Genomic DNA, 7559 nt, shown 5'->3' on the forward strand with positions numbered 1-7559 from the left:
TTGTATATATATGCCACATCTTCTGTATCCATTCATTTGTTGATGGGCATTTAGGTTAAGACAACCTTTTTTAAAATGGCTATTCTGGTGCATACAGAAGAGAGAGAATGCTAACTGATCTATTTGGATTCATAATTGAGGGATTTATTCTACAGTGAAATTAGTAGGCAAGAAACCCTTGAAAAGATGTATGAAAATCTTTTCACTAAGACCCATCTATCTCTCTCAGCTTTTGTACTTCACTGAGAATCACAGGCTTTGGTGAATTCAGTGATACCATACAATGATTAAGGTAACCATTTTCCATTCTTATCGGTCACTTTTCAGTCTTTTATGTCAGAAACAAAATCATCAATGATTAAAAAGATAAATAAAAGATAAAAACAAGGCAAAGTAACTTGCCCTTAAGTGCTCTAATTTAGTAGTAAATACAAATATTAAACAAATGCCCTAAATGCATCAATGTAACATGAACTCAAATATCATGTGGCCTCACATTTCTCAAAAAGAAAGTTGCAAATAAGAGACTTCCTATTTTTACCAACTTGTAAATTTGGATGCTTAATAATGTATTAATCAAAACAATTACATTATATTATTGTATGAAATTAGCTGTGTACAGTTATTAATCCACTATTATATAAAATGTGTTAACCTAGAGATAACTTTTTCTTCATCACTTGAATGAAAATAATTTTATTCAAATGTATATATATTTATTTGATATCAGTGGTATCATTATCAGTAAATTTCTAAATGATTTAGCAGCTTTTCAAAGAGATTGTCTTTATTTTTGTATATTATTTGAGGTAGAGTACACATTATAGACAATGTGTCTATATGCCCAGAGTTCTGGCTATTAAACAATTAAAAAATAGTCCCATTTGGTCAAAATTCATATTTGATTATTGCTGGATTTTTTTTTCTATTATGTTATTTAAATATTGTATGTGTGTTTCTGCATGTTATCTCTCTATACATATGTGTGTGCATTAATATGAACACATACATGTATAGATGATTGTTCACTTTTAATATAATTTTATTTTGAATTCATGTAATTTATTGTTTGAAGATATTCTGTCATTAAAAATGACTTGAGCAGTTATTACATATTTTGTGTATTCTAGAAGAACTTAAGTAAAATGTCAATTATCTTTTTAAAGGAGAAATTAATCTGGTCCTAATGCCTTTTTCAAAGGAAGAACTGAAATAACATTTTCAATCTCTTTTCCCAGCACACAAAATGAGGATCTTTTAAGCAGCTTTTCCTTCTAGAGTTTTCACAAAGCCCAAGGTTTCATGTGTCCTTAATTACTCATAAGCCCTTTCCCTCAAGAAAGTTAGTTGGGAGTTGGGATTGTAGCGGTAGTAAGCTGTATTCTGATTGTCAACTTCTAAAACAGTATTTGGAAGCCTGCATGAGGTCTTGGTGACAGTCATTGGAAGTTGTATCCCAAGTTACAGGCATTTTGCATTGCTTTATAAAGGGTGCTGTCTTTGCCCAAGATTCCTGTAAGCAGAGCCAAAGGTGTGCATGAAGGTATATTATCTTAAACAGAGAGGAAGGAAAACCTCTGCTTTATTTAAAAGTCCATTAATTTAACCTCCACTACAGATAATAATTTTTTTTTTTGCTCTATAGCATGACCTGTTGTTTATCTAATTTATATATAGTAGTGTGTTTGCTAACTCCAAACTCCTAATTTATCCCTTCCTTGCCCCCCAGATAAAATAGTCTTAATCCCACCTGGATTTTCTGAGGACCCTCATATAATATGTTGCCAACTGTCTTCCCAGAAGATGAATGAAGAAAATATCCCCTCCTCCCAATGATTAACAGTTGCTCTATAGATATTGAACTTCTTCCTACTTCCCACATGTGAGTGTAGAGCAGGCACACTAGTGAATGTGGGAGAGAGTTCAAGCCATGCAGAAATGGGTTTCAACCCACTCCTGAATAGGAAGGGGAGTTGTTACCATGCTATGTTCCTCTTTCTTGAGAAGCTCTACCTGGAGAAGCACTGTGTACACCACGAGGAACTATTGCTGTATGAAGGGTATGTTGTGTTTCTGTCTCCTTTCCAAAATGGCATCAAATCTTAGGGGTATTGTCTCTTGTTGCCTCTGCTATAGTGTCCAACCTGCACCTTCTAGAATCACAGACACATCTAACGCAAATGATAGCCTTGCTTTGGAGATGCCCAGAGCTTTAATCTGCTTCATTAGTATCTCAAGGCAGCTTGTTGCTCTGATCCCCAGTCTCACATATATCCTTTCTTTTCCAAGCAGTACAAGGAATGGAGGCGCTGTGCCAAGGGGGCATAAAAGTCCTCCAGGTCCCCAAAGCCCTACAAAAGCTTGCACCTCTTTCACATTCTTAAGGATTGGATAGGCTTCACCTTGTCAATCGCAGTTTCTAGAATGATGTGCATCTCATCTGACTGTATGACTCAAAAACTTTATGGCAGTGCCGGGACCTTGAATTTTCTGCAAATTCACCACCAATCCTCTCCCTTATAGATGTTCCAGTGAAGTTTGCAGAGCAAAACTGCAGCAAACACATCTTCACGTGTTATCATTATATGATCAGTGTAATGAGCCCGATTTACTGATGTGGGGAAGGAGAATAGGACAGAACTTGGGTTACCACCCATCACATATGGTGGAGCTGTGCAGGTAGCCTTCGGGAGGTACTCTGAAAGTTCACTGTTGCCCCTCCCAAATGAAGGCAAATTGCTTTTGTGACACGGAGTCCAAGGGTATCCTGAATAAAGCATTTGCTAAGTCCAGTACAACATGATTACACTTGTAGGAACTTGGCCAGGATATCTAAGATAGTGGCAATGTTGGACACAGCTGCATGAATGGGGCCACTACTTTTTTAAATTTTTTGTAGTCTGTGGTCATCTGCCATGAGCCATCTGGCAGCCATACCAGGCTGTTTGAAAGCATGATGAGCAGAGCATACAATACCCATTAGGTGCAGTTCTTGGATAGTTTCTCCTTTCTCCTTTTGCTTCCCAGGCAATTTATATTGTTTGACAGTTACCACTCTTCAAGGGGGGTGGTAGATTTAATGATTCCCAGTAGGCATTTCACCTCAACACTGGGTTTTGCCTCTAAACCAGAGGCAGAATTCACTGATGGAGGTTTGCAAAGTTTAACATATCGATACCCAATATATATGTTCTCTGGTATTGAAGAGATTTAAGTCTCATATTCTCGTGGAGGAAAAAACCCAATTTGCAGTGTCAAAGGGACATTTTAGACCATAACCATTTGCCCTCTGTAACCATCGACAGTATTGGAGGGGCCAGAAAACTTCTGAGCATTAGCATGTTTTAGGGTAAATTTGGCCCCAGTATCAACTAGAGCTGTCACCTTGTCTTTATTTCTGGAGAACCAGTGAACAGTAAACTCAGCATGAGGACTTGGGTTGCCTCCAGTGGCCCTCACTTGGAGGCCATCTTGGCCTTCATTCTGTACCCAGGACAGAGAGGCACCCACCCAGAATGACTGCATCCGGGAGGCCTCTGCTCTATAAGGCAGGGCAACAGGGATGTTTGGGGTAGAGAGGGTAGGTCTGAACAACTGTTCAAGTCTTAATGTTTTCTGTATGCCAACCAACACAGTGTCATTGCTGGTGTATTTTTCAGGTGGAGGTCTGGGCAGCAATTATCCTTAATGTCTAATGTACCTATTGCTAATTTTTTTCTTAATTTTCCTTCAGAAATCTCAAATGTATCCTAACAATTTTAAGAAATGCAAAGACACATAATCATCTATGTTTCTTTCTTTTTTATTTTTCCTACGTTTTTAGGTAATTATCCTATAGCTACCACAGCTGTTAACCTGGGACTCCCTTTCTCCAACTGTCTTATGCAGCACTGTCTTTTCTGGATCCTGTCATTTCACCTCTTTAGGTTTACTATTTCATTTTGCTAAGATACAGTCTTAAAAAGCTACACAAGAAAGTGTTCTGAGACTGAAAAGAAACTTCATCACAGGAACCCCTAAAAGTTCTAAAGATATAAAAACTCAACCAGGGACTTCCCTGGTGGCGCAGTGGTTAAGAATCCGCCTACCAATGCAAGGGACATGGGTACGATCCTGCTCTGGGAAGACTGCACATGACTCAGAGCAAGTAAGTCCATGCACCCCAACTATTGAGCCTGCTCTCTAGAGCCCCTGAACCACAACTATTGAGTCCACCTGCTGCAGCCACTGAAGCCCACACGCCTAGAGCCCAAGCTCCACAACAGGAGAAGCCACTGGAAGGAGGAGCCCACACACTGCAAGGAAGAATAGCCCCCACTTGCTGCACTAGAGAAACTTGCGTGCAGCAACAAAGACCCAATGCAGCCAATAAATAAATAAATAAATAAATAAATAAATAAATACATAGATTTATTTTAAAAATTTAATAAAATAAATTTATAAAACTCAACCAAGGTAGTGATCAGCAAACTGAAGTACCATCATTTCAAGTCATCTCAAATTGACACAAAGTTAATACGGCAACACCAAGTGCCAGCTTCGTACACAACTGATGGGAGTGTGAAAAAGTAAATTCACTTTTGAAAGCAATTTGGCATTCTCTAGAAAATCTAGAACGTCCTGGTTATGATACAAAAGGAGACACCTACAAGAAAGAAATGCTCATCCGGTCTATGAAGAGAAAAATAAGTAAAGAAATTGTGGTACATTCTTAGGTGAGACGCGTCCGGGGACGTGCAATCCGGGCGCTCCAACCAGCACCGCAGAGCCGAGCCCGACGGTCGCAGTGGCTGCGCAGCGATGCTGCTGGAGGCGCAGGACGCGCTGTACGAGGCGTCGGTGCTGGCGCTGGCCGCACTATCGGTGGCCCGGAACGTCCTGGTGTGCGCGGCGGTGGGCATCTCGAGCACGCTGCAGACGCCCACCAGCTACTTCCTGGGGTTCCTGGCCGTGACCGACTTGGCCACGTGGCCGTAGGGCTGCTCTCCATCCCCTTCGCCTGCACCATCAGCCTGCGCTTCTGCACCGACTTCCGCAGCTGCCTTTTCCGTGCCTGCTTCTTGCTGGTGCTCAAGCAGAGCTCCATCTTCAGCCTCCTGGCCGTGGCTGTCAATAGGTGCCTGGCCGTGCGCATCCCACTCAGGTATGAGAGTTTGGTCACTGGGGCCCTGAGGTGTCATTGCTGTCCTTTGGGTCCTTGCCTTGGCATCGGACTGACCCCGTTCCTGGGGTGGAACTGTAAAGACAGCGCCACCAACAATCGCACAGACTGCCTCTTGTCTTTTTGAGAATGTGTCCCCATCAGCCTCATGGTATACTTCAGTTTCTTTGGATGCGTCCTGCCCCCATTGCTCATAATTCTGGTAATTCACATCAAGATCTTCGTGGTGGCCTGCAGGCAGCTCCAGTGCACTGACCTGACGGTCCGCTCAAGGGCCATCGTCCAGCAAGGACCACGCAGCAAAGTCCCTGGCCATGATCGGGAGGATTTTTGCCCTGTGCTGGTTACCGGTACATGCCATCAACTGTGCCACTCCTTTTTAGCCAGCCTGGGCTAAGGAGAAGCCCAAGTGGGCAATGAACATGGCCATTCTTGTGTCACATGCCAGCTCACTTGACAATCCCATTATCTATGCCTGAGGAGACTTCCTCTATACTTTTCACAAAATCGCCTCCAGGTATGTTCTCTGTCAGGCAGAGGTCCTCAATAGTGGGAATGGGCAGGAAGGGTTACAACCTGCTCTGGAAGCCGGTTTATGACCTAGGCTCTGGCCTCTTCTAGGAGAAGGCACAAATGCACAATAACAAAGGAATGGGATGTGACTGGCTGATTCTCATTGTGAAAGACAGCCACACCTCACAGGCCAGTGGGTTGTGTCTTTTGAGCACTTCCCTGGAGCTATCACATATCTAGTTAACCTGTACATGTTACTAATAGGTTCCCAGGGTTGACAAATGTATTTATGGTCCTCTCTGGAAGTTCTCACTGTGTGGATGATGCTGATGGCTTGAATGGATTGTAAAATAATGTTTTGTTTTTTTAAGAGTCTGATTCTTTCAGGGTAGAAAATGACCATTTTACTGTGAAATGCTGTGAACTATTATAATACCAGTGTTTTTCACTTAGAGGCAATAGAATAAGTTGGATGTACAAAAAATATATGCTTGTTCCAAGGAAAGTGACCAGGAAAATTAAAAATGTAATTCTTCAATCAAGAAACTGCTATTACTTCAGGGAAATGACACTCTTAAAGTTCTCAAGTAGAGTATCATCAGATGACAGTTTGATGACATCCTTTTCCATGTACAGCAAACTACCCTAGAGGAAGAAACTGGAGAATTGGGATCCTTCCTCTGCCAGGGCTAGACAGTGAATTTTACTTCTCTCCCAGTTTTAAGTTTGGCCACGTGCTGGAACCCAAAGGGAACACTTTACTAAGTAAAATTATATAATTATGTTTGTTTATGAGGTTAAATTAAAAAAATAAAACAAAAGAAAAAACTAGCATGCAGAATTTACATGTATCAATATGGAAAAATCTAAAAATATGTTTGATTAAAAAGGCAAGTTGCAAAGGATAGATAATGTATATCATTTATATGTGTTAAACAGCACCTAGAATAGTATCATTTGGGGATAAAGAGTATATGATGGATTATACTATATATGCACACACACATGTACATATGCACGGACCCCTGTGTGATAAGTTCAGGCTAGTTCTTATCTCTGGGGAAGAAGGAGGGATAAGAGAGAGACTGGGGTGTGTTGTATCTAGTTTAACAGAATGTGTAATTTTATTAAAAAAAACTCAAAAGCTTGAGAGGTGACAAATCTGAGTGGTAGATACACACATGTTCTATATAGTTCTCTATACTTGCTTGAAAAATATTTTAAAATAAAGATTACATAGGTGACATGCTTTTGAATATTTGCCCATTAGAATATATCTTAATTTTCTTAATTCTTGATTGATAATATATCCCTGTATAAAATTCTCCATAGAAGATCATTTTCCCACAGAATTATAAAGCATCACTTCACTGTCTTACAGTGCTGATGTTGGGAATTCTTTAATGGTTTGTCAGAATGTGTTACACATATATTTGAACCCGGTGTTTTGTGTTGGAAAGACATAACTGTTTTGGCAATTAATTTAATGAATGTATTTAGAATTACTAATTCTTCATAAATCAATATTGGTAATATAGAATTTTTCAGACAATTGTCAGTTTTTTTCCTTAGATTTTTTACAAATATATTATCATAAATTTGTTCACAATATTGCTTTGGCTTTTTAATCTATGTTATATTTGTATTTATATATCCCTTTTCATTTTCAATGTTATTTATCAGCATCTTTTATCTCCTTTTCTTTTATCGACAATCCTCAATCTTATTCCTTGGTTTCCTTGCTTTTCTTTTCCTGCCTTCTGTTAGTGTGATTACTTTTTCTCCATTTTCTTCACGTCTTTTGTTGTCATTCTGCTGATTTAGAGACTGTGGATTGCATCTCTACTCAACAGAGAGAAAGAGAGAGAAATAGGCATACACATAC

At 39.9% G+C, this 7559-nt stretch overlaps 1 pseudogene; it reads left to right on the top strand.

Annotated features, from left to right (window-relative positions):
* The first annotated feature begins 4800 nt into the window (after positions 1–4800).
* Positions 4801–5760, top strand: LOC130829433 (adenosine receptor A2b-like; annotated as a pseudogene).
* The last annotated feature ends 1799 nt before the right edge of the window (positions 5761–7559 follow it).

This window comes from Hippopotamus amphibius, chromosome 9 (assembly GCF_030028045.1).
Source record: "Hippopotamus amphibius kiboko isolate mHipAmp2 chromosome 9, mHipAmp2.hap2, whole genome shotgun sequence".
Classification (NCBI taxonomy): Eukaryota; Metazoa; Chordata; class Mammalia; order Artiodactyla; family Hippopotamidae; genus Hippopotamus; species Hippopotamus amphibius.